General features: G+C 48.2%; 1 long non-coding RNA gene across 1 annotated transcript in view; it reads right to left on the reverse strand.

The window, feature by feature from the left end:
* Positions 1-3152: 3152 nt before the first annotated feature.
* The window catches only part of LOC146798288 (uncharacterized), a 38458-nt gene continuing 15106 nt past the window's right edge, over positions 3153-26504 (reverse strand). The window contains exons 2-3 of the long non-coding RNA XR_014969140.1: positions 3781-3853; positions 3153-3223 (exon numbers count right to left, since the gene is read on the reverse strand). This is a non-coding gene — a long non-coding RNA (uncharacterized LOC146798288). The remainder of the gene's footprint in view (positions 3224-3780; positions 3854-26504) is intronic.

Raw genomic sequence — 26504 nt, forward strand, 5'->3', positions numbered from 1 at the left:
TCCCTTAACAGATTTATGGATATGATGGTCGTCTGCCAAGATTGTGTTTTATTGCTTGTCCATGCGTAGTGTTTTTCTTTGTCAAACCTTTACCCAAACTCCCCTCCCCAACCATTCATCAAACCCTAACTCTCTTCCCCCGGGCTGTGTGATTTATATTGAGGTGTGACTAAATTAAATGTACAACAATAATTAATCATATGCTTGCTGGGGCAGATGTGGTGAAAGCAACACCAATTCAATTTCAAGGTAGGGCGAGGATCTTCTTCTGCGTGCCCACCAATGCTCAGTATATTTTCAAGTCAATTTTTTTTCCTGAATCGATTGAATTCATCATCCTCCTTTACAGCACTAAAGGTTATGCTTGTGTCGAGTGACTCGACACAACTACAGTTTGTAACTTGTTGTACTAGGCTATCCCCACCACCATTATGTTTTATTTTACTTTAGCACTGCTAATCAGCATTATTATTATTGTTTGGCAGTCTTCTTGTGTACTGTACTTCATTCTACTACTCCTCCCAGAGTCTCTCTCAGGCGACTGACTGTCTCATTTTCTTTTTTTGCAAATGCTACTGCCAGTGTCAACTACTACCACCACAACCATGGCATCTTGGGAAACCAAACCATCATCGCCATGCAGCCATCGCTGTGCCTAAGTTAAACATCAATCGCAGGTAAGAGAAGAAGTTTGGGGGAGGTATAATTAATAATGGAAATTAATTAATTAATTCACACACCCCTTGAGTCCTCCTGTTGCAGAATGCGTAGTCTAGGAGGAGAGACTGACAGTACTAGTAGGACAAGTCACTTAGTGAGGGGTACAGCATCTATCTGTTTGTGTGTTACAAAATGGGAAGATTATTTAAATCAAACACTGGGTGCGGCCCTGCAGCAGCAAGGAAACCCTGTGACGTAAAACAGTAACCCCCGCACAAAACAATAACATTGTATGTAAAGTTTAAGTATAAATATAATTTAATCCCCTAACAAAAATAAACTACGTAAAAAATCCCACAACACCCGACTCACCCCTCTCCCTAACCCCAACCAATGTCCAACAAGAAAAAGTCCAACCAATGTCTGGTGAATCAAACCCCAATGCCCAATTCCAGCCCACCAAAAAAAGGAATAAAAAAGGGCCAATCCAACAGGGTCTTTCTTTTCAGCGAGCTCTGAGTCGCTTGTCCACCAGGACAGGGCATTGGAGGAGGCTGCAGCTGCTGCTGCCTCCTCCTCCTCCGCCAGAGCTACCAGCCGCCGGTATTCGGTTTGGGTGGCCTCCAGCTTCTGGCCAATCCAACAGAGTCTTTCTTTTCAGCGAGCTCTGAGTCGCTTGTCCACCAGGACCTTTACCCGCTCCTCTAGGCGTGCTATTCAGGGGAGCATGTGGCGCTTAAATGCCCTACATTTGCATCCACAGGTGGGCAGCAATGTTGGATAAAGTAGTGCGGTGGCGGGTGGCTGCCTGACCGTGGCGCCATACCACTGGAGGGGCTTTGGCCTGGCTGGGGCTCAGGGCATTGGAGGAGGCTGCAGCTGCTGCTGCCTCCTCCTCCGCCAGAGCTACCAGCCACCGGTATTCGGTTTGGGTGGCCTCCAGCTTCTGGCGTCGGGACATGGCTGACAACTTCTTCCTGTCCGGTTTTGATTTTCCTTTGGAAGGAGTAGCTATATCAAGAAAAAAAAAAGACTATTGTAACAATATACACTTAGCAAAACACTAATAAAAATAAAAATAATTCTATACATAGTGGCACAGTAGCACTAGCAAGCACAGTACATAACATTTGTGGTATGTATCTACCCTCCCACTTCCTCCGCCTCTAACATTTGTGGGAGTTTCAGGCATTATACTAGCACTATGGACTCAAGTACACAGTACACCAGTCTTCTTCTTTTCTCTTGTTTAGCAAAATTAAATAACCTTGTTGTAGCCGGCATGCCAGCTCAGTCAGCTTTCGCCCAAGACAAACATACTTGTGACGCTGACTCACGTTAGTTTTATTTACTACTGTCTCCAGGTGGGGAAGCTGACTACGCAATATCGTATTTTTCTATTACGGGTGGCACTAACCATACTCTGTTACATCAAGGGCAACTGCTCAATTTCACTTACACCCTGCCCTGACTAGTACATAAAGGCAGATGACATCTGATCCAAATGATTATTGCTATATATGGGACAACATGAGGTACTTTGTTTTGATTGATTGTGTAAACAATAAACATGCAGCCGATAGGTCACCCATGGCAGGCTGACACATTCGAAAATAAATTAACATAGGTAGGGAGTGGGCCTCGGAGTCGGAGGGAGGAGCTTAATAACAACATACATATGCAATATATATATGCTGTGCTTGCAAACTACTGTGAGTCAAGGGTGTATTCTGAAAATACAACTTCTATTCTCCTTGGCTTTGCAACTCTGGCGCGGTTTCTTTTACATTCTCTTCAAACTAAGACTCTTCATCCACTGACAGACTCCACCTATGCTATCTAGGATGAATACCATCCAGGCATCCATCCATCCAAATTAAACATGTCTAACATTCTTCCTAATCTCTCAACAAACCTTAGTTTGTTTCACCAACAACAAACATTTATTCGTTTTTTTTTTAAACCACCACCCATGCGTCCTTCCTTCCTTTCTTGCCTTGGCTTTGAGTTTGACCCATGAAACACCCTGGAGGATTCTTGCTATCCACCCATACAGTTTCCCCCACCCACGCAGGCATCTTTTCTTTCACCTTCCACCCATCCATGCATCTGATTCCTATCAGCCACCTATGCATGCATCCCGCGTATCCTTCTTTGCCAGTCATAAATATTACATCTCCAACTTCTTTCCCTTTTCATTCAACCCATCCATCAAGGTCATCTGATCTGACTCTTAGTCTTCTCCATATCTTCTCCATAAAACTTTCACAACTGAGTTGAAGTCAGATAGAAGAGGCCATTAGTTACAAAACTCCCGCCGCTAATGCTATTGCTAATGCTAAGTAAAGGGTGTCTTCTTCAACCGGTGTTCACAACAACTTAGTCTCTCTCAACAGAACAGTGTACACCCTTGAAGCAAGTGTAATGTCAATAAGTAAGGAATATAACTTACCACCGCCCGCCACTGCTGCTGGCTCAACCCCTGCAGCTACCGCATCTTCTGCTCCCTCCTTACTGGCCGCGTCGCCTTCGCCGCTGGCCCCGGCACTGGTGGTCGGTATGCCTAGAAAAAACATTACACATTTTTTAGATGCCATATACACCTCACCCTATTTATTCTTTTTCACTAGCAAGATTGAAAAAAAAGTTAATACATACATACACAACATACATCACTAGTACAAATCGGGTACTAGAGTAGAGTAGACTAGAAGTAGTATGTCCTATCCTATCAAAAATAGTACAATATCTGGTTGGGCATTTTGTTGGTGATAATTGGCGTAAAGCCTCAAGATTAAGAAGACTAGAAGAGGACAACCCAAAGGATTGGACTGGACTCAGTGGCTAAAGCTATTGGTGAATCTGAGTTTTAAAACCTTTTAAATAAAGAGTGGCCAACTGGGCAAGCTTAGCTACAGACAGACTAATAGTAGTAGTACAGAGAATCCTAGCAGAGGCAGTTTGAGGCAGGGATAACAATAATTTAGAAACAGATAGTCTAGATCGAAGAATAATTGGTAAAATATAGAATTGAGAAACAGAAAAAATAGTTCGGAAAAAATAAGGTGCAGTAAAAGTTAGGGAAGTATAATTATTAATATTAACAACAGGAAGACTTACTGGGGCCAGCAGCAGAGCCCTTGGTAGATGAGTGATCCTGGCCGGCATCTTCTGCAGCTGCTCCCTGCAGGTGCTGATCATGAAAGATATAAGAAAGAAAGAGACAAACATTGATGATTGGTGTGAAACAAATAAAATATTTTTTAAAACGCTCAAAAAAAAATTATGGAAACATCAATTGCAATAAAATTGACCTATCTAATCTGGTCGACTAGTGTATCGGGAGATTAGCAGACCATCTAGTTATTATTTATGAACACTAATCCAGTGTTCCATTCTGATTCCAGAATACTAACTAACTGTAAGTAACACCTGACCTAGCCCACCTATTCCAGATGCGCCAATTGTTCACTAAGTCTGCATTTCCATTTATTTTAGTCCTCAAAAATCCATAGATGGAGGACACATACATACATTTTTGCATACACCAAATTGTTGGTTGGTTGCTCCTGAAGTTTTGCTAGTGCTAAGCCTATTGCTACTCACTAAACAAACTACAAAAGGTTCTACTAAGGACTGGGGTAAGCAGTACTAAGCAGCATGTGACGTAACAGAGGATGCGTCACGCAGACCGCAAAAAAATTACCAACTAATAAGTAACTTTTTTTTTTTAAACATCATTTTATTAATTTGCACAGCATAAAATTATATACTAATAAGTAACTAAACCTATCAATCCACCACTATCTCATAGTGACAGGAGGACAAAGGAAGGACTAGAATCTCTCTAACATTACCTAACTTACGTTCTCTAAAGTAAACTCTTACGTAACCAGCCCAAGCGAGCGCAAAGTTGCAAACAAGTAAGATTAGTAGCACGGAGCACCTGTGGCATAACAATCACAGAAGATTTTGAAATGTAATTTACCTGCAATGTAAGCGGCAGCATTCTTGCTATTCGGAAAAAAATTATATTCGCAATATATAACACAGAGCAGAAGAACACAAAGGGGCCGATTCCGAAGGCCGGTCGGACAGCTGTCAATAGCCTTACCCTGCGACCGACACGTACCCGTAGCCGGTCCGTCCTGTATAGGAAGTACAATGGGCATAACTGCCAAAAACACGACCGACACGTATGCTGTGAATCAAGACCCATTCTGCGTCCGAGCCGTAACTCCCAAAGAGGAACTGTGTCGCCCGGAAGCAGTATCCATAGCAGTTTCCGGCATGACAAGTACGATGCGTACTTCCTACGCGCCGGACGGGTCGTCACGTACGGCACGTCACAGCATCCGGAAAACAAGCATATCAGCTACGATTCGCGCCACAACTCAATACACGGCTACGAGATGGAACAACTTGTAGTGGGTACGAGACGGAGCAACAAGCAGCGTGTACGACACAAACACATCATGAATCCCATCGCGCAGGTCATACCAGTACTCTACATATATGACCGGATCAGGGACCGACGCCGACGGCGCAAACGGTAAGTCAGACACCTAACACATAAACAAACAACACTTACCCGCAAAATGGCACACACACACAGGGGATACATATCCTGGCCACTAACAACAGCCCACCATAGGGGTTGCATGGCCAGCACCACCAACACCCCCACCTATAGGGGGCCTGTTGCCCATCACCCCTGACACCCCCACTCACAGGGGACGTGTTGCTCATCACCCCTGCCACCCCCACTCACAGGGGACCTGTTGCCCATCACCCCTGCCACCCCCACTCACAGGGCTTATGTTGCCCATCACCCCTGCCACCCCCACTCACAGGGCTTATGTTGCCCATCACCCCTGCCACCCACACCCATAGGAGGCCTGTTGCCCATCACCCCTGCCACCCCCACTCACAGGGGACCTGTTGCCCATCACCCCTGCCACCCCCACTCACAGGGGACCTGTTGCCCATCACCCCTGCCACCCCAAGCCATAGGGGACCTGTTGCCCATCCCCCCTGCCACCCCCACTCACAGGGCTTATGTTGCCCATCACCCCTGCCAACCCCACTCACAGGGCTTATGTTTCCCATCACCTCTGCCACCCACACCCATAGGGGGCCTGTTGCCCATCACCCCTGCCACCCCCAGCCATAGGATGGGTGATGCGCAACACATCCAGCATACGCAAACATCAGGTATGTCCGCAAAATACATCCCCAACGACATCATGACAACAGTGTGTAGTCTGTGACAAATGCCCACAACAGTGAATATGGCTACGAGCATACAATGTAAGTAACAGCACATGTGTGACCAACACATGAGTGTGACATACACAAGGCAAGCATCACCATAGCACTGTGGCAATGTAAAAAGAACACCCCCTCACTGTGTAGAACAGAATTCAAGTGGGGGCTCACAAAATGCAGCAGATGTGGAGCATTGTGGTGATGGGGACCAAACCCCCCTCAACACAGTGACCAAAAGGTAAGTGTCATCATGGTCAAAGCTGCAAATAACTAACAGCATGTATGATCTCTGCTCCCAACACATCAAACACTTCTGGGGGAAAATAGTGGTTGCGTCCCATACACACAGAGATGTGTTGAGGCAAACAGTGCTGTGAAAACATAACACTCTCGGCCATGTGCAGACAAGCACCACACATGGGGACTGACAATGCACACAGCGTACAATGACACAACAGCAGAAGTGACCATCACCAAGCATGCACACATCTCGAAAATAGACACCCCAACCAAAACAACATGTGTAGACTGTAGGTGTCAGCTCACTAACTCACATTCCATGCCAGCAATGGCACCCAACAACCAGGATGAATGTGCACAATGATGTGAAATGACTCACAGGGACAGCATGCAAAATCACAGAACCAGCATCCAGACAAAGGCCCACAACAGCAATACCAATGCACAAACAGGCAAACTCACACTGCACATCGGACACAACATGTGTGTGTGTATGTCACAGTATCCACAGGCAACTACACAACACATGAGAGGGGCTGAATCACAGTCATACACAGATGTGCACACAGTGTCATACAAAAGTAAACCATCATTGGGACACCCTCAGTGGGCAATCAGGCATTGGGAGATGAGAGGGAGCACAACAGACACATGTGACACTAGCTGGAATGAACACCAACTAACACAGCAAGAGACTGACACACAACAGCACAATCCACAGGGACAAGACATTGGTGTGACACAAGCATGCATGACACCTCCACTGTGATAACAGAGGCAGATGTCGTACAAACTGGGAAACCCAGACATGTGTCCTGTGCCACAAACGTACATCACACATACACAAACCCAAATCACTCAGCATGGCCCCTCATCCATGGACAAACGGGAGCTAAGGGACCATCCATGCAAACATTCACATCAGTCCACCATCAACACCACACACCTGAACTGCAACAAGGTGTATCTGTGAAGCCCACATGGTCAGGTGACATTGCACATGCCCACATGACAAACACAGGAATGTTGGCAGGAACTGAGGTGCACACACACATCACACAAGGACTGTTTACAACCCTGGGGAATGACAGACACACTGCACATTATGGGGTACATGGCCATGACCTCAAAGCTCATGTGACCTTCACAATCCCTGCCACTGTCCCAGGACTATGCAGATGCCAAGGAGGAACACAAGGCACCCATGCTGACACCTGCCAGCATCGCTGCCATGAACCCGACAAGTGGGAGCAGTCACACACACATACAAATGTCTCAATCACTGAAAACTACCACCTAGGGACAACTACATCATATTGCGAACAAAAAAGTGCCTTGAGGAACCCTCACTGTGTCCCATCTGTGTCTGACAACATCATCAACACTCAGAACTGACAAATCACAATTATGATACACCAATTAACAGGAGTGAGTCATGCACCCACACATCTGGTAGCCCATTGGAAAAGTAGTGGGATGAACCCAGTACCACTCAGCAAGCATCAACAACACAAACATATCAAGGGAACACTGTCTGTGTATGAACAGGGATGTGGACACACACACATGCTCATACAATACACACCATGGGCCCAGGCCTTGTCACTGGACAACACACTAACTTGAGGGGACACAACTCCTGTGGGAGCCCAGCTGTGCCAAACATATTCACCGCAAGTCCCACTCATGTCTGCAGAACACTTGGTCAGTCAGCCATCAGTTACCGCACAATGAAGGCTCTGGTCACAACAGCCTGGGTACGTGAGTCTCCCTTAAGTCATCTGCACATACTCAATACTTATGTACAGCAAGTTGCACAGAGGACCCAGTTGCTCCTATACCAATGATACCCACACCTGAAGGGCCAGTAGTGTTGAGCATGAAGTATGTTGGAGTGACAATTTGGACAATGGGAAGCACATCATATGGGCAGGCGTGCAAGCCACAGATGTGAGACACACCCAGGTAGCTGCAAAGGATTACATGGATACCCACCAGAATAGGATACATATCTCATGGACCACAGGGAGTACCTCACATCAACACATCAGTATGCAACATTGTAAACCAAGCATTACAGGTGCAAGGGCATCTAAAACAACTTCAACATGATGTACAGCTAAATCAAGTTCACAGGGACAAAGCTTTATTTAGCATATGAAAAGTGAAACGTCTGTTCCAACAAAAGGCCAACGGCCAGTCCATGTCCAAAGGGCAAGGAGTGAACTAGAGTCACAAATTCAGTATATGAAATTCGAAACGTCTGTTCCAACAAAAGGCCAATGGCCAGTCCATGTCAAATTGCCAAGGAGTGAACTAGAGTGACAACTGTCACACCTTGCTTGCCTGCACTGCTACGGACCGGGGTCATCCCCTCCGAGGGGCATACATGGGGGCAGGCCAGGCGCCGCAGGGACTGGATCAGGGCGCAGCAGAAGGTGGCAGTGAAGAGGTGGGGGATGCAGGCGAGATACTTGAAACTGCAGTGGAGATGACTGAAGTGGTGGGTGCTGTCACAACTGTGGGGCACAAGTCAGATGGGGTGGGTACCGGCACAATTCCAGTGGGCAGGTAGGATGGAGTGGATTGGCTCACCACTGCAGTGCCCAAGTCAGACGGGGTGGGCCTGGACTCCAAAGCAGTGCCTACATCCATGGGAGTGCAATGGGGGACAGGTGAGGTCTGCAGGGCAGGGGGTGGTGACACGGTGCCCACATCAGTGGCAGCAACTGTCTGACCAGGTGTGGATGAGCAAGTGCTAGGGGGGATGGCCTTAGCATTTTGAGGATGGTGTATCTGTGTGTGGGGGAAACCGGGGCAGGGAGTGGCGGGGTAACCTCTGGAGTGGTAGCCTGGGGGATGGAGGACGGAGACTTTGCCTTGGAGCTGCGTGCTGGTGGGGGGGTCTTGCTCTTCTTGCGCCGGGGGGACTTGCGGGTGGGCATCTCGGTCTGAGTGCGCCTGGGGGAGGGTGTCCAGGTGTGAGGGGCACTCCCTTCTGTGTGTGGGGACTTCCTCTTCCCCTTGTAATCAGGATCAGCTGGGTCGGTGGGGAAGAGGCCATGGTCACAGAGGAAGAGCTTCTGGGGGGATGGGGTTGCAGGTGAGGCAAGGGAAGGGGGCTGGGAGGGAGAGGTCTCGGAGGACTGTGGAGTGGTTGTGGATGACTGTGTGTGTGTCAGCAAACCAGCTCCTGTGAGTGTGGAATCAGTCCCCTGCGCTTGCTTGTGTGCACGTCTAGACCTTGGTTTGGGGGTTTCGGGGCTTTGGACAGGTAATGTGCTAGGAATTGTGGGTGCTGCAGGGGTAGGAGGGGTGTGGTACTGTTGGAGGAGGGACACTGCTGCCGTCAGGGAGGAGGCCACGGACTGGTTGGTCCTCTGTAGGGCAGACATGCCAGAGGTAATGCCCTCCCTGAATGACACCAGTTGTGTCAACAGACCTGTGTGTGCATGGAGGACCTTCAGCATCGACGTCTGCCCCACATGCATCTGTCTAAGTAAGTCCACAGACTCCTCACTCAGGGCAGCAGGGGACACAGGGTCAGGGGGTGCGGTGCCTGGCACAAAGGAGACATGCTCACGAACACGGGAGCCCACAGGGACCTCTGGGATGGGAGCCGATGGGAGGGGGGTGGTGGTGGTGATGGTGGTGGTGGCGGTGGCGGAGACTGCCTCACTAGCTGGGGTTTGGTGGCTGCTGACACCCGCCTCCACAGGGGAGTCATCCTCAGAGCTGCTGTTCCCTTCAGCTGGGGGGGGATGGTGCTGACGACTCCTCTGTGTGGTTGAAATCGCCCTCCGTGCCACTGGGTCCACCCGACTCCTCTCCTTCTGTCCCTGTAAGGCTCTGTGGCTCCTGCTGTTCCGTGGAGCTGTCCCCTCCTGTGGCCGTGGATGTATCTGGATAGGAATAGGAAGTAACAGAACAACATCAGTCACCTGCACCGACTGCACACAACACAGTGAGTACATCACATCACAGGGAAAGCCCTGGCATCATCAGATGAACACAGCTCAAAGTGCCAACACTGTTTAGAATAAGACAATTGTCATTTCCAACATCAACCATGGCACACGTATCCCTCCTTGATTTGTACACATATGTCTGTTGCATGTTGGATGCTAATACCTCAATGTGCCATCATGCACCACCCACACATTAGTTGTACATGCAAGTGACCATGTAGGAGTATGTCACTAGACCCACAGCACATCTCTTGCGACTGACTCAGCACTGGTGTCATTTCACATGCTTGGGATGCATACCAGCAACATACACTATGATGTACTCATGTCCTGATGAGCAAGGCCACAATGGGGTGCATGGTGCACACTTGAACACAACGCAGGCTCACTCATAGCAAGTTCAATGCTATGGCACTGGGATGGCCTGTAAGTCAGTCAACAATGTCTCCTGTCACAGGGGCAGGACATCCAGACAACAACAATATGCACTGACTCACAATCCTAGCTCAGGGGCAAATCTGACTCTGCAGATGACCGGCACACTTGCCCATCCCATGCAAACAACATATCCAGGACCCAGAAGACCCCACATCATGAAAATCAGACATATGAGTCTCAGCAAACACGACTCCATGTACATTAACACATCACAGTCTGCCATGAACATAACCCAGCTGCATGAGGGACAGAGTTGCATACACCATTGTGCGCTGTCAGATGCTCACACACCTATATGTCACACAGGTCTTGTCTCCCACAGTCACATTGCAGATGTCATGCTGACCCTCGGAATCATGGACACCCCAGTTGTACGTAGCAACACGCCACACCCTAATGACACAGAGGCACACACCTGAGGGCACATGTCACGAAGCACAACCTGCAATTTCACACACAGGAGTGGGATTACAGAGTGTTTCTGAATGCCCTTGAGGGGGCAGGACTGGGCAGGACTAAGTGAAACAGTGTTTTGCCCCGGACAGTAGTCAGGTGGCTAAGCAATTGTGGCATACTTGCCATACCTACTCCTGATGCCCAAAAATTGGAGTACCCTGCTGCATGGTTTTGTATTGAATACCCCAGAAACATGTTGCGAGTCAGACCAGCAATTGGTACACATCTGAAGGGCACACACAGTTCACATGTCAGATCTGAGGCATTGTGTAAACAATTGACCCACTCATGACACACACAACAGAGTCACGGAAACTGATGCTGACTGGTACCTGATACATAGCTGACTGCAGGAACACAGTGCCCTAGTGACACAATCCTAAGACTGTAGGGGCCACACCTGTGGAACAGATGAGGAGGGTGCATCACACAGATGAGGGACCTGATTTGGGGACTACAAGACCTACGTAATGTGGAAGTGTGACCCGGACAAAAGACTGCTATTTGCATGTCAGACATAGTACACAGATCAGGCATGGACTTACCCCCTTCCTGCTGCTGTCTGGCCTTCAGCTGCCTATCCAGGTCCGGGAAGACCACTGCCAGTATCCGGAGCATGTGGGGAGTCAGGGTCCGGTGTCCGCCCCTCCTGCGTGGAGGTGACAGCTTCAGCTGGACTCTAGCTAATCTCCGGGTCCAGCCACGAAGGTCCTGGAATGGAATGGAATGGAATGGAAAGAGAATTTATATAGCATGATGGCTACCCAGGGGCATCCCAGCGCTGCAGAGGAGAGTAGGTTGAGCCGGAAACGCTGGATTTAGTGGAGCTGAGGGAAGATTTAGGTAGAAGTTTTATTAAAGAGCCGGGTCTTAAGAAGTTTTCGGAAAGTGAGTAGATTGGATTCTGATCTGATTGGGAGGGGGAGAGAGTTCCAGATCTTGGCCAGATTGTAGGAGAGCGACCGGCCTCCACATCTGGCTCTTCTGATGCGTGGTACTGAGGTGAGGTGGGAGGTCGCGGATTTGAGGGGGCGATTGGGATGATAGGCTTTTACCAAGGGGTGATTGATGGAAGGGCCTGTTCCCCAGTAGGAGCGATGTGCAATCCACATGCTCTTGAATTCGATTCTAGCTCTCACAGGGAGCCAGTGGAGATCCTTCAATCTGGCTTTGACTGAGACTCGGCGAGGGATGTCGAGAAGGATTCTTGCCGCGCAGTTTAGAATGATTTGAAGTTTGTTGAGTGTGGACTGTTGGGCCCCAAGGTATAGGGCATTACCGCAGAGACGGGATAGAATTAGTCCTTGGACCATGATCCGTCTTGAGTGAAACGGAAGGAGAGGGAGGATTTTTCGAAGTAGTCTCATTAGCCCGAAGCAGGTGGCGGCAAGCTTGGTTGCTTGGTGGTTGAATGTAAGAGTTTGGTCCAGCCAGATGCCTAGACTCTTGATTTGTTCCTTGGGTTGTGGGGGGCTGCCTAAACAGAGGGGCCAGATGGAATCAATGGATTTCATGATGTTATTTCCAAGGAGCATTACCTCTGTTTTATCCCCGTTTAGTTTTAAACAGGAGCCTGACATCCAGGCGGCAACTGCTTCCAAGCAATTGTGTAGGCTGTGGTGGGAGTTGAGAGGTGGGTCCAGCGCAACCACTAGCTGTGTGTCGTCCGCATAGGTGACAATTTTCACACCGAAGGGGTGGACGACATCAGCTAGAGGGCTAAGATAAACATTAAAAAGGGTGGGACTCAGGGAGGAGCCCTGAGGCACTCCGCAATTAAGAGGTTTACTGGAGGAGGTGAAAAACTTCTCAAATACTTGGAATGATCTGTCTGTGAGATAGGATCTCATCCAGGTGAGTGCTGTTCCTCAGATTCCTATCATGCCAAGGCGGTGGAGTAGAATGTCGTGATTTACAGTGTCGAAGGCGGCACTTAGGTCGAGTAGGACGATGGCCGCAGACCCGCCACCGTCCAGGATCCTTCTTGCCTCCTCCGTCACTGCTATCAGGGCAGTCTCCGTTCCATGACGAGTCCTAAAACCCGTCTGGGTGGGGTCCAGTATGTTGTTAGATTCCAGGAAGTCGGTCAAAACAGAATTGACGTGCTTCTCAAGAAGTTTGCTGAGCCAGGGTAGAAGGGAGATAGGTCGGTAGTTAGATGGATTGGTTTGATCGAGGCTGGGTTTCTTTAATAGAGCTTTGACCATAGCTCTTTTCCATAGAGGCGGGACAATGCCAGTATGGAGGGAGGAGTTGAGCAGGTCTTGGATGGTAGGTGAAATCTGACTGGTTATCGGGATGAGAACCCTAGGGGGGGCTGGATCGGTGAGTGATCCGGATTTGACCTGTCCCATAATCTTTTCTAGGTTGATTAGGTCTAGTGACGGAATGCTATTGAGAGCATTTAGTGGGACTGTCGTGGGGCCTATGTTGGCGGTATCGCTGGGCGAGGTGGCAGAGTGAGAGAAAGAGGAGTTGATGACTTCTATTTTATGGAGAAAGAACTCCGCTATCTCCTCACAATGGGTCTGGGTATTGTTGTGATCCTTTGGGGTCTCGGGAAGTTGCAGGAGGGATTTAGCTATCCGGTAGATCTCCTTGGGTTTAGAAGCTGCCTTGTCGATCTTTTGTTCGTAGTATTTGGCCTGAGCTAGTTTGATATTTGCTTTGTAGTTTTTGATAGCTGCTCTACAGTTCGCTTTGTCTACTGGGAGATAATCGAGGCGCCATTTCCTCTCGATTCGTTTGCAGGCGCGTTTAGCCTCCCGTAGATCCGTCGTGTACCATGGGGCTGTAGGGTTGCCCCGCTTGGGATGGGTACTTTTTAGTGGGAGTACTCGGTCTAAGGAGCTGGTAATCCATCTGTTGTAATTCTCGTTGCCCTGGATGGGATTAGAAGTGTTGACAGGTTTGGTGCGCTGTAAGTTGTCCTGCCATTCAGGTAGGGGGATTTTGGACCAGTTGCGTGACTGTTGAATCGTCGGGGTTTAGGAAGGGGGTGATTGGGGAGGGTCCAGGTGAAAGGAATGAGGAAGTGATCGGACCAGGGAAGGGGGGAAGGGTTTCCAACGTGAAGGTTGGGGCAGTTGCTGAAAATGGGGTCTAAGAGATGGCCTTTTAGATGAGTGGGCCCAAGGACACGTTGCTGTAGTTCAAGGGCATTTAGGCTGGAGGATAGTTCTCTGGTGTTTGGGTCGTTCGGGTCGTCCAGATGGATGTTGAGGTCGCCCAAGATTGTAAAGTTAGCGGAGCTAAGTGCAAGGTTTGCAGCTATTGGAGCAAGATTGCCACCTCTTCTGGCAGTTGCGGATGCGGCGCTTGTAGACCCCCACAGAACGAACAGCCCGGGCGATGGTCAGCCAGATCTCCTGCTTCTGGTGGGCATCAACCTGTGAGGAGGACAAAGTGAAAAGTACATTAACAGACATGCCCCAGATTTGTGCAGCACACAATTAGATATACATGTCATCATCACAATGGGAAAATAATTACACAAGTAGTGCAACCATGGGGAATGAAAACTCACATGCATGTCTGACATGTTAACAATGCATAGATAGTCTAAGCTGGCAAAAATGCACTTTAGCAGCAGGAAAAATATTCAGTACATGTCCCTACACACTTTGGGGGATGAAAGTAGTCAGTGATAATGCTTGCCACTGCTGTACACACTGCTAGTACTGCTAGTCAGACAACATGCTTAATTAGGAAGGCAATGGACAGCACACTCACCTGCTCCCCTGGTGTCCCATAGAGCTTTCTGTACTCTGGAAGGAGCCCGTCCAGCAGGGCCTGGTTCTCCTCCTCAGTGAAGGCTGGGGCCCTCTCCAGTGTACGTGCCATAGCAGGAGCCAGAGGATGCAGAGACAGCAGCAGTGGTAGTAGGGATGTGGTCCAGTAGCATGTAGAGAAGGCAAGTGAGCTCCCTGGGGTCCAGCCAGCCTTATATCTTTGCTGCAGAGGCAGACTCTGTGCCTTGTGTCCAAAGTGATAGGTCCAACACGGTTGCATTCTATGAATCTGGCCAATCCATTTAAAAGTACGACTCGTACAACCTTCTGCATCGCTCAAATCTTCACCTTCATGGAACACTTGAAATTGCAACATTGTTGTAGGCATCCAACTGAATTCCCAGTGCGCAACTCGTACACGTTTTGAATCCGCATCCGTCTCCATGACAGTCCTGAGCCAATGGGTGCACCAGGCTCGTTCAATTGATTGTACAACGCGTATTATGAATGTACACATGCACCCGTCTCCATACGATTCAATGGCCAAGGCGTACGCACGGCTCGGACATGACCCATGTAATGCGTACGCATTGTCACCCGCGTTGGACCTCATTGCATTCAATGACAAGGCCTACGCACGGGTCGGACATGACCCGTGCAATGCGTACGCATTGTCACCCGCGTCGGACCTCATTGCATTCAATGACAAGGCCTACGCACGGCTCGGACATGACCCTTGCAATGCATACGCATTGTCACCCGCGTCGGACCTCATTGCATTCAATGACAAGGCCTACGCACGGCTCAGACATGAACCGTGCAATGCGTACGCATTGTCACCCGAGTCGGACCACATTGCATTCAATGACAAGGCCTACGCACGGCTCGGACATGACCCGTGCAATGCGTACGCATCGTCACCTGAGTCGGACCGCATTAGTGTGATTATTAGACTGATGCAACACACATATACTGGCCATGGACACCTGCACACACCTGCCACACTATAGCATTGGCCACACAGTGTCCCATGGCATGTGAGGCTGCATTCCCTGGGTGTTTGAGGGGGCCACAGCAGTTTTTTTGTCTGGCACTTTGTGCAGCCACTCCCAGGCTGTTATCTTGTACATGGGGGGAGAGTCCTTTGTGTGTTGTGCACATTTGCACTGTGATGTGCAATTGGACAGTAATTGGCATGAGTGAAGGCCACAGTGTCAGGTTGGATATGTTTGAGGCAGGTCACATACACCCTGAGTCCTGGGGGTGATGGCATGTAAGTCACAGTGAGACCTGTAGCCCCAATACTGATGTGCACACACAGTCTGTGTGCATGTTGTGTCTCAGATGTGTCTGATCACATGTTACCAATGGGTGACAGTCTACACATCCATGTGGTATAAGCATCAACCTTGATGGGGTTTGTGTCTAAGAGACGTACATGTAGGGCCGGCATGGACAACAGTGGCCACTACCTGTGGGACTTACGCTTGCCTTGTGGTGTGTACGTGCTACGCCATGTCCATTGCTGTGTTGATGTGGCAATACAGGGAGCCTGGGTTTCTGCATGGCAAAGATCTGTGATGCCTGGGAGACATGAGTCCTCATTAGTCACTGGGGTGGGTTTTTTGAAAGTTGTAGCAGCACATAGGTTGGGTGACACAGCCAGATGATTAACCCATCGCACTACATGGCACTCATGCGGACATGTGGAATTGTGATGTGAGGTGGTGGTCTTGTAGGTGACATATGTGTCCATGACCAACAGCACACACCTCAGTACATTGTGTAATGTCATGAACTAGCATGTGAGAGTGATCGTGGTGATGGCCACATGGGGGGATGTACTGACAATCTTCCTTTGTGCATCTCTGTACTGCAGGGCACCAGCTGTGCATCGTCTGTTCCCAGACCTTGCAACCATGCAGGAACGCGACAGCATCAGACGGTACCACTTCACCAGGCCACTGATTGAGGAGTTGGCGCCACATCTGCTACCTGGCCAGACATACCCTACAGCACTGACCCCAGAGGTGAAGGTGATGGCAGCCCTGCACTTCTTTGCTACTGGTACCTTCCAGTACACTGTGCCTACTGCTGGTGGTATGTCGCAAACGATGTTTAGTCGGGTGTTACGCGATGTCTTGGAGGGGATGTTGCAATTCCTCGACCTGTATATCAAGTTCCCGAGCCAAGATGAACTCCCTGAAATTAAGGATGCCTTTTATACACTGGGGAGGATGCCAAACGTCATTGGATCCATTGACGTGACACATGTTGCCCTGATACCACCACAGGCACATGAGCAGGCATTCCGTACCAGGAAGCACTACCATTCGATCAATGCTCTGGTGGTCTGTGTGTGCACGGTTCCCTGGTTCGGCGCACAATGCCTCCATAATGAGGAGTAGTCACATTGCAACGCTGATGTCACAGATGCCAGCTCAGCGTGCCTGCTTGTCGGTGTGTACTGACTGTTTCTCATTGTGTGTGTTTGTCATTGATGTATTCCACACTCCTACCAAACTCATCTACTTGTTCATTTTTGTGTGTGTAGGTGACATCGGATACCCCAACATGCCGTGGTTGCTGACACCCCTCAGGAATCCTGTGACACCAGCAGAGCTGCGCTACAATGAGGTACATGGTCGGAGCAGGAGGGTGATTGAGCGGACATTCGGCCTCCTGAAAAGCCTCTTTCGCTGCCTGGACAAGACCGGAGGGGCCCTCCCATATGAGCCTGCAAAGGTGTGAAAAATAATACTGGTCTGCTGCATGCTACACAACATAGCAGTGCGGAAGGAGGTGCCACTCATCCTGGATGAGGATGACGACGACCAACGTCCGGCACCTGTGGAGGATCCCGGCCTGGGCCAGGATGCCAGTGATGATGAAGATGATGGTGACGTCCGCTCCCAGCTCATCAACAACGTCTTCACCTGAAAGTGAGTTTCCAGGAATGTGTTGAGCCAGCTCTGTTGCTGTCTGAGTGTGTCTGTGTGCCACTTGACTGGATGCGTGCTGTGATGTGTCAATTCAGGTGATGTGTACTCCACAAAAGAGTAGTACTGCTAACTAGTGTTTGTGTAGGTGTTTTGCAACATGTTTTGTGCATGTGTATTGCATTTCTCTCCTGTTCGTCTGTGCTTTTGACTGTATCTTGCCTGTCCTTCCCAGGGTCCTTTGCCTGTTGTGTGGTCAACACTGACCACCAACACCCAGAAGCCAACAGCAGTGTGGAAGTTGAGGATTCCCATCAACTGATGTACCACACATCCCTGGACTTCCATTCTCCAAAACATTGTGAGTGTGTGTCCACTGTTACGTAGAATTACCGTGCAACTATTGTGGAATAAACGTGTTGCTGGTGTGTAATGAACCTGTGCTACGCTTTGTTATGTGCGTTGTCTGTCTTCCCACATATGAGTGACATCTGCTTACCTCACCTGTGGACTTGTTACCACTGACTGTGCTTGGTGTTGTGTCTGTGCATGCCAATGTGTTTCAGGTCAACATCATTGTGTGTGATGAGTCACATGGCCATGGTGAGTATGTTTTGTGTTGCCATAGTGGTGTGTCTCCCTCACATTTGTCACATCCCCATGACTGACCTTATGTTGGTCACATTGTTGCAGTATTTGGCATGCACTGTGTTGTGTAGCAGATCGACTTCGCCCTGAACATGACAAGTTTGAATCACAACAGAGGCAAGTATGGTGTACTGGTGAGTTTATTTACAAACATGTGTGAGTGAGGTGCACAGGATGTTGGGTGCTGTACAGTGGTTTGGGAATCCAAAGTTCACATTTGAGTTGGACGTGCTGGTAGATGAAATGTCCAGAGTAAAGTCCACAGTCATCTGATACATTGGCCCAACATGAACCCTCCATGTCATGTGGGCGAGCTGTGTGCGATTGGACAAGGTGAACGGGTTGCGCACAAAGGAAATTGGCCTGAACAGGTTTAGAGGCCCTGGGGGATGTGCTGGCACATCTGCCTCTCACATGTCCTTCTTCGGACGGCCCCACTTCTTCCGGGGGGGGGGGGGATCCTCATGTGCAGGCCTCTGCGGTGCAGGGGACTCTCCGCCGGAGTCCTCCTCCCTCCCTGTGGCGCTGGCAGATGGTGTTGCGACAGATGTTGTGGGCACACAGGGGGTGGGGACAGGTTGGGTTTGATCTGGCGGAGGCATTGTAGTATGTCCCGATGCACCGCAGTAAGGGCATCCCACTTTGCCTCCATGCGGGCATGGTGGGCGACCTGCTCGTGTTGTATGTCCTTGAGGATCCCCACTACCTGGCCAAATCCTCCGGTGCTATCCTGGTACGCATCTATGATGCGTGCCAGTTGGGGGTCATCATGCAGTCCAGACCCCCCTGCAAGGCATGCCCTGTGCCTCCCACCGCTCCCAGCACCCCTCTCCACATGGGCAGGACCAGCGGCGGTACGCACAGGTGACCCTGGGACCCCTTGGGTGGTGTTGCTGGTGGTGTTGGCTGTAGCTTCCGGGGGGTCCTGTGTCCCTGTGCTGTGGGTGTTGATTGTCCTTGGTCTGTCCGTGTTGGCGGGGGTGCCCTGTCGGTGTCCAGATGGTGGAGGCGTGCGTACAGGAGGGGCAGATGTTGCTGCTGCTGGTGCTGCATGATGGCTCACACCGGAGGGGCCAGGTTGGTCGTCGTCATCCGAAGAGGACAGTGAGAGAGTCAGACCAGAGAGCTCAGTGTCCAACAGAGTCTGGGACTGGGTATCCTCGTCATTTGTCAGTGGGTGCCCAGCATGACCTGTGTTTGGAAGAGACACACAATGTGATTTATGTTTCTACATGCATCGTTGGTTCACAAACATGACATTTTCTACTTTTATAACAGATGCCTGCCTGTACACTGCTTTTTCCCAGCGTGTTACGGACAGAGTTTGATCTTGTTGTTAGCCATTTGCCAGCATGGCCTTGTGCTCCCCACAACAGAGCCCAGTGTCAGACATCTTGTCGGTCCCTTCCCACTCCCTGTGAGGCGAGTATGGTTCAGGTTGATCTTGCTGAGCCATGTGGGTGGGTGTAGGTTGTGTGTGACTGCGAGTCCCATCATACTCTTGGCTACACGCCCCTTCCCAGCATGCCCATGCTTCCTCCCTCTTGACTCTGCTTCCCTGTGAGGGGGTGTGACAGCAATGGCAAGATGGTTGACTGTGAAATCCTGGTGTTTATTTGGCTACAAGTCCCAAGTGAGCCCCTGTGCTTCACACAGCAGCAGCCAGTACGGGGGATCTTTTGCTGATATTTCAATGAGGTGTGTGTCAAAGCATTGTACCCGGTGAGTTGTGTGCAGTTTGTGTTGGGGGGTGTCTCCCCATGCTGGTTAGTATGGTCAGGGCTGTCAGTCCTCCTTCCTATCATAACACGTGCTTCCATTGTAGGGCGTGCAAGTTGTCTTTCAGGATGTCAGTCAGTGGTGTCCTGCTTCTGATTTGCACACAACCCCTAGCAGGAGTCAGTGTCAGTCATCTTGTCAGTCAAGTTCCACTCCCTGTGATGTGGGCATGTTTCAGAGAGGTCTTGATGGGCCAATGAGGAGGGGGAGCATTATCTGTGACTACAGGCCCCATCATGCTTTTGGCTACACTCACTTCACCTGCATCCCCACTATTCCTTCCTGACAGTCAGCTGCACTGTGAGGTGGTGTGTTTGTGGTGGCAAACTGTCTTGCTGGATGTATTTGGCTTAGTGCCAGTGGCTTGCTTTATTTGTTTGTAGGTTGGTGCATGTCATGACAAAGTCCCCAGTCACTATGAGATGGCAGGTATTGTGTTTGTGTGACTGGCATACACATCTTGGGTTGATTATCTATTGGTTAGTGTAGGTTTGCTTGGGGTGCATGGTTTCACTGTCCCATTGCCAAACAATCTTGGGTTTGTTGTTTGTGTACTCACCAGTCTCTGAGATGTATGTTAGGCCATGAATGCTCTCTGGTGGTAGGATGTCCCGCACCTTCTCCTCCCAGGTCCTGAAGTAGACTGGTTTGGCAGGAGGGCCACCGCCGGTGCGCTGACTCAAGGCGTGATCTTTCTCGATGAGTTTCTTGACCCTCCTGCGCACGTCATACCACCTGTTCTGGATATCGTCCTTTGTGCGCAACGTTGGTGCTTGTGCGTTCACCTTGTCCACAATCCTCGCCCACATCTTTGTTTTCTGTGAGATGGGGGTTCTTTGAACCAATGTACCAAACAAATGTGGCTCTACTCTGATGATCTCGTCTACCAGCACTTCTAACTCACTATCTGTGAACTTTGGATTCTTCTTTGGGGGCATGGTGATGGGTGGTGGTGGTGAGGGATGTGTGTGTGAGGGTGCAAGTGATGTTGGTTTGGTGTTGGTTTTGCTGTGCGTATGTGTGTGTGCTTTTGTATGAGGTGCTGATGGTGTGTGAGTTGTGTGATGGGTGAGTTGTGAGTGTGTCTGTGGTTGCTGTGTACTGGTGTTTGCTGCTAGCTGTGTCTCCTGTTTGCAAGGGATGATGGTAGTGATTAGAGTCCTTTATATAATTGTAGTTGTGGGTGTGTCTTTGTCCAATTAAGTTGTGTTGGTTATTTATTGGCTTAGTCACTGCTTGTTTGGTCCTTTTTTTGTGTTTTTTCCTTTGTGTTTTGTAGGCATGTATGAGGCGTTCATGTGATGGAAACGGACGCTGCTGTTGTCTCGTGCGGGCTTCTCCGCCTTGTTCACGCTGCCTGTCTTCTGTGTTTGGTAGGCGTCGTTCGCGGCGGTCTCTATTGCTTGTGTGCCGGGTTGTCTGTGCGTGTCGGTCGTGCGGCTTGGTCTCCGTGCGAGTCGGTCTGGTTTTACACGCATTGCATTGTACTGCGCTAATCGTACATCGCGGGTACGGGTCGGTCGGGTTGATTCCGGGTTCGTGTCGGGCGGTGAATATCGCGTCGGTTTTCCGGCCGGATCACTATTTTCCCTCCGGCTCGGTCGTACGTGTTGGTTGTAATTCACTCGCGTTGCATCGTACTGCACGGGTCGTACGGCGCTGGTCCGTGTCGGTCGGTATTCGGTCCGGGTCCGTGTCAGTCGGTTCGTTTTGCGGCCGGAATCGGAATCGGCCCCAAAGTAGTAATATTAAATAGCTACTCACCAAGCCCTGGGACCTCAACTCCTAGCAGGTCCAGCAGGTCCTGCTCCCGGTCCAGGATATCGGACCACCGATGCGTAAGCTGGTAATGGGTGTACCGGAACCCAGAGCAGCAAAACACTGCCTGGCGTACCCTTTCCCACCGCTGGTGATGCTCTCGGAGCCCGTACCTGCACCCAGGCCTGCCGCCTGCTGCCTGGGTTAAGGGGAGGAGGCCCTGCACAAAAAAAACAAGTGCGGCCACCTTCGCCTCTCTAAATAAGGACCATGCCTGCACCCCTTTTGAGTGACGCCTACAAGCCTTGCCCTTTGCCATGGTTCTGTTACTTGGGGGGTGGGAAAAAAAAGGTAGGAATTCAAAAAGTAAGTAAAAGAAATGAAAAAAGCAAGTAATAGAAAAAGAGTGAAAAAGTAGTGAAAAAACACAAAAAGTAGAAAAAACTCAAAATATAAAATCAGGAAAATAGAGAGATAGATAATAAATAAAGATCAAAACAAGTTGCCAGAAACAAAGGATTGAAAAGATAGAAGTAGGATAGAAAAGCAGGTCCTGAACCATAGCAAAAAAGTGAAAAACAAGATGGCCGCGTCCATTGCAACCGCATGGGCAAGTTCGTGCAATATTCCCCCTCCAAGCACGCAAAAAGTGTTGCAAACACGCAATACGCGTTCCTGAACAGGAAATACGCATCGCGAACGGGCAGGAACACGCAATACTTGTTCCGGAACAGGAAATACGCATAGCGAACAGGTGAGACAAGTGAAAAACAAGATGGCCACGCCCATTGGCGACTGCATGGGCAAGTTTGCGAGATATTTCCCCCAAGCACGCAAACAGCGTCCCGAACACACAATACGCGTTCCCGAACTGGAAAAACACATCGCGAACGGGCGGAACAAGCAACTCTGGATGCTTGCAGAATTCTGCATAGCTCGCGGAGGTTTTTTATCACTTCGCGGAACTCACCGTAGCGCGACAACACGAACTCCGCCCAGGGTTAGTTCCAAGTATTGTATTTCTGGAAACACATTAGAAGTTTTTTGGAGAAAGGAACGCTTGTTACCCCACTCAATCCGTCACCAGTCTGTGGACTGCATATCCATTGTCACTTGTAAATTACACATCTATTCGACCACCCCAATTTACAGAAGTGAAAGTAGTGTTTGGTTTTGGTTATCCGAGGCCATGTCGATACCATGGAAAGCCACTGGGGGTGGGTTATCCGGGTTGTGATAATACATATTGCGATAATTTTTATATGGAAGAACAGAATGTAACATTAGTAGGTTGGCATTCTAAGGAATTGACAGTCCCTCGAGAGGCTGGTTGTTACCCTGCTTGTTGTCCTATTGTGAACAGTACGGATACTTCATTATATATAAATTGTTCAGGAATAGTGTTGCACAAACACACAATCCCTTTAGTGAATAAGAGGATCCAAGCACACTTGGAATGAATTCTAGGTATGCTGCAGTGGATTATGAGAGGCCGATTTATGCACACCCAGGGTTTTTCTTTTAGTCCAATGGGACTTATTCCACTGTCGATAATGGTACAGATGATATAGCTCTTGAAATAGTATTGCCTTTGGACGTCCCTTGTAAATATGCCAAGCCTAAAATAAGATGGATTAAAAGGACACTAACTGAAGAATTCTGTGAGGGAGTGACCGATATAAAGGTCAATAATTACAATAATGGTATCAATTTTGGATACAACCTTTCCCCTATTTTCATATTGGGTGGTACTTCCATGGCCAGGGGTGAAAAAGCAAGAGAATAATTTGGATGCAAGCTGCAAATTCTATCTAATACAACAGTGGTAGCTTTGTGCGACATCACCACTCAGTTGGAAAGTATGCGGATATATTCAGAACAGACTAGATATGCAGTGTATTTTATCTGAGCTAAAAGTGGTGGTGTATGCGCGGTAGTTGGTGATCAGTGTGTGGTTGGGATTAAGAATATGGGAAAGAATATAACCAAACACATTCTAGCTATTGTTAAAAACGTTAAGGGAATGGAGAGTGGGAATTAGAGTTGGTCCCTTTTCGTCAGTCGGGGCTGTATCCTTGAAATGGTGATTTATCTTATTGTGGTATTGATGCTCGGCTGTATCTTCGTTCAGTGTTTCCCTTTTTGTTGTTCCTATTGTGCCACTGTTTTCACACCTAAAAAGAAATGATCAATTCATGATACAAATGCCGATATAATGCTTGAGAAAGATGTTGATGATTTGATGAACATAGATGAAGGAATATTCGAGAATTCATCCCTCCTTGCTGTTTCACTGCCTGATGATGATATGGAATGTTCCTAATTGTACCCCAATTTGATATTCTCCTATTGTTCGCAATTCTGTTTTTTCCCACTATAGTTGAAAATGTTTTAGTTCGTGCTAAAAGGAGGGTCTGTTAGAATGGACCCGAGATTGCTTACGCAGTGCTCTATATAAGTTAGAATTCGAGGCACCAGTTTCTAGTCAGGCGCCATTTTGAATCATGATCGAAACAAATCCTTTGCTGATTCTGAGAAAAAGCCTCTGTTGAGTTTTGTTTCTGAAATGTTAGGTTTTGCTCCAGTAATGAATAGGCTGTTCATATTAGTGCATACCTTTCTTACTAGATACAGGCCCTCCCCCACTTGTCTGGTGGCGGGCGCAGGGTGAGACGACCTTGGACTGTGCTAGGTTGTGTGAGATACGAGAACTGAAACCTATTTTTTTGTATTTCACTGTCCAGATGCATCTGCCTGGAAAATTCCACTGTAGCGTGTCTTTGCCCGGGTATGAAATGCACATAATGTATCTCTATGCTTGTTGATTTCAGTTCCCTCTGTACCACTCTTCGAGACTGTGCAGACGGGGCTCCAATCTGAGTGCATCTGAATAAAACAATTATTGGTATAGTCTCCACTGTTCTTTCAACTTTTCATTTGGTATGGAAGGCTGAGAAGCGGTCTGAAGAGACCTGGGTGGCCCCAAGCGAGTCACTTCCTTCACTTCTCCAGTTTTAAGGTGTTAGGAGTTCAGCCTGGATTTTAGCTTACAGACAGCCTGTTGTATGTCTTTGATATATGTCCCTAATACTGTTTTTTGGTCTAAAACCCCATATTCCGGGGCATTAGCTGTGGCATTTGGGGTGGGGTGTATATTACTATGTAGCACACCTAGTACAGCTCTCTGGTTACCATCAAAAGCCCCATTCTGAAGAACAGGCCTTTGGGGGATAAAAAAAAACTGCATCCCAATGCGAGCACCCAGGTGCTCCAGAGGATGGTCCCCCTCTATATGCTGCTTCAAAACTCTGATTCTGATATCCGCTCCAACATATACTACTGTTGGGGTATGTTGATGCAGGTGATGGTATACTTGCGCTTGATAGGGTGCTGGTGGGATCATACGCATCTGGAGGTGTAACCGGTGATATCAGATATAGGGAACTTAAATGCTGGTTGTAATAGCTTAGGGTTGCAAAGGTGTAGGAGGCGCAGGTACTGAACACTGGTGATTGTGGCTGGTCAGGGTCTACACTACAAGTTACACTGAGCACAGATGCTGCCATTGTTTCAGAACTCTCTGCCACCCTGGAGAGCCCCCTTAGAAATCCTACCCGGTCAGCCCCATGAGAAGTCCTATACATGAAGAATAGGGGTCCTACTCTGGCTGATTGTTTTCAAGATTGGCGCCCCAAGGCCTCTGGTTGTAAATTATAGACTGTTTTGGGGATGGTCCTCTGGGAGCACATCTACACCTCAGATGTTGAACATTTAGAGACCTGCGGATTATGGAGACCTGCCTGAGGTGTAACGGTATTTTTTAAGGATAGATCTAAAGTAACTGTTTGTATCTCCGGGACCACCGGCTTCTTCTTCAGATTCTTTAAAGAAAGGAGATTTGCTTATCTTTTTTTATATAGCTTGAAATCGGTAACGAGACATAATATCGAAAAAATAATATCGAATGGACATAATATCGAAGTAAAAATATAGAATGGACAAAATATCGAATAAACATAATATAGTGGTTACAAATATCGAATTGAAGGGAAGTAATATCGATTGCAAAAATATCGAAGTATAAAATATAGGCATTAAAATATATCTAATTTTTAATAATATCGAATTTTTTTAAGTGTTTAGTATGTTAGTATATGTGTTAAAAGTGTATATTATTTTTGTAATGTACGTTTCATTTTTTTTAAGTAATGAATTTTATGTTATTTAATATTTGCGTAATTTAATTCCGTAGGGGGTTGTGGGTTTATAGGGGAATAGGGTGGGAAGTAATTTAATTATAGTAAATTACATATTAATTTTTTGGATTTATTAATTATTTTTAATTTAATTTTGCGTTTTAGTTCTGTAGCGGGTTGTGGGTTTATAGGGGAATAGGGTGGGAAGTAATTTAATTGTAATAATGTATTTTTTTTTTATTAATTGGTATTGATTTCTAATTTATTGTTAATTAATTTGTAATTGGTAATTATTTTGTATTAATTGGTAATTCATTTTTATTAATTGATTAATTGATAATTATGTTAATTTTATTAATTTATTTTCCGTAGCGGGTTGAAGGTTTTTAAGCAATGAATTTTATGTTATTTAATATTTGTGTA

Source organism: Triturus cristatus, chromosome 9, assembly GCF_964204655.1.
Source record: "Triturus cristatus chromosome 9, aTriCri1.1, whole genome shotgun sequence".
Lineage (NCBI taxonomy): Eukaryota > Metazoa > Chordata > Amphibia > Caudata > Salamandridae > Triturus > Triturus cristatus.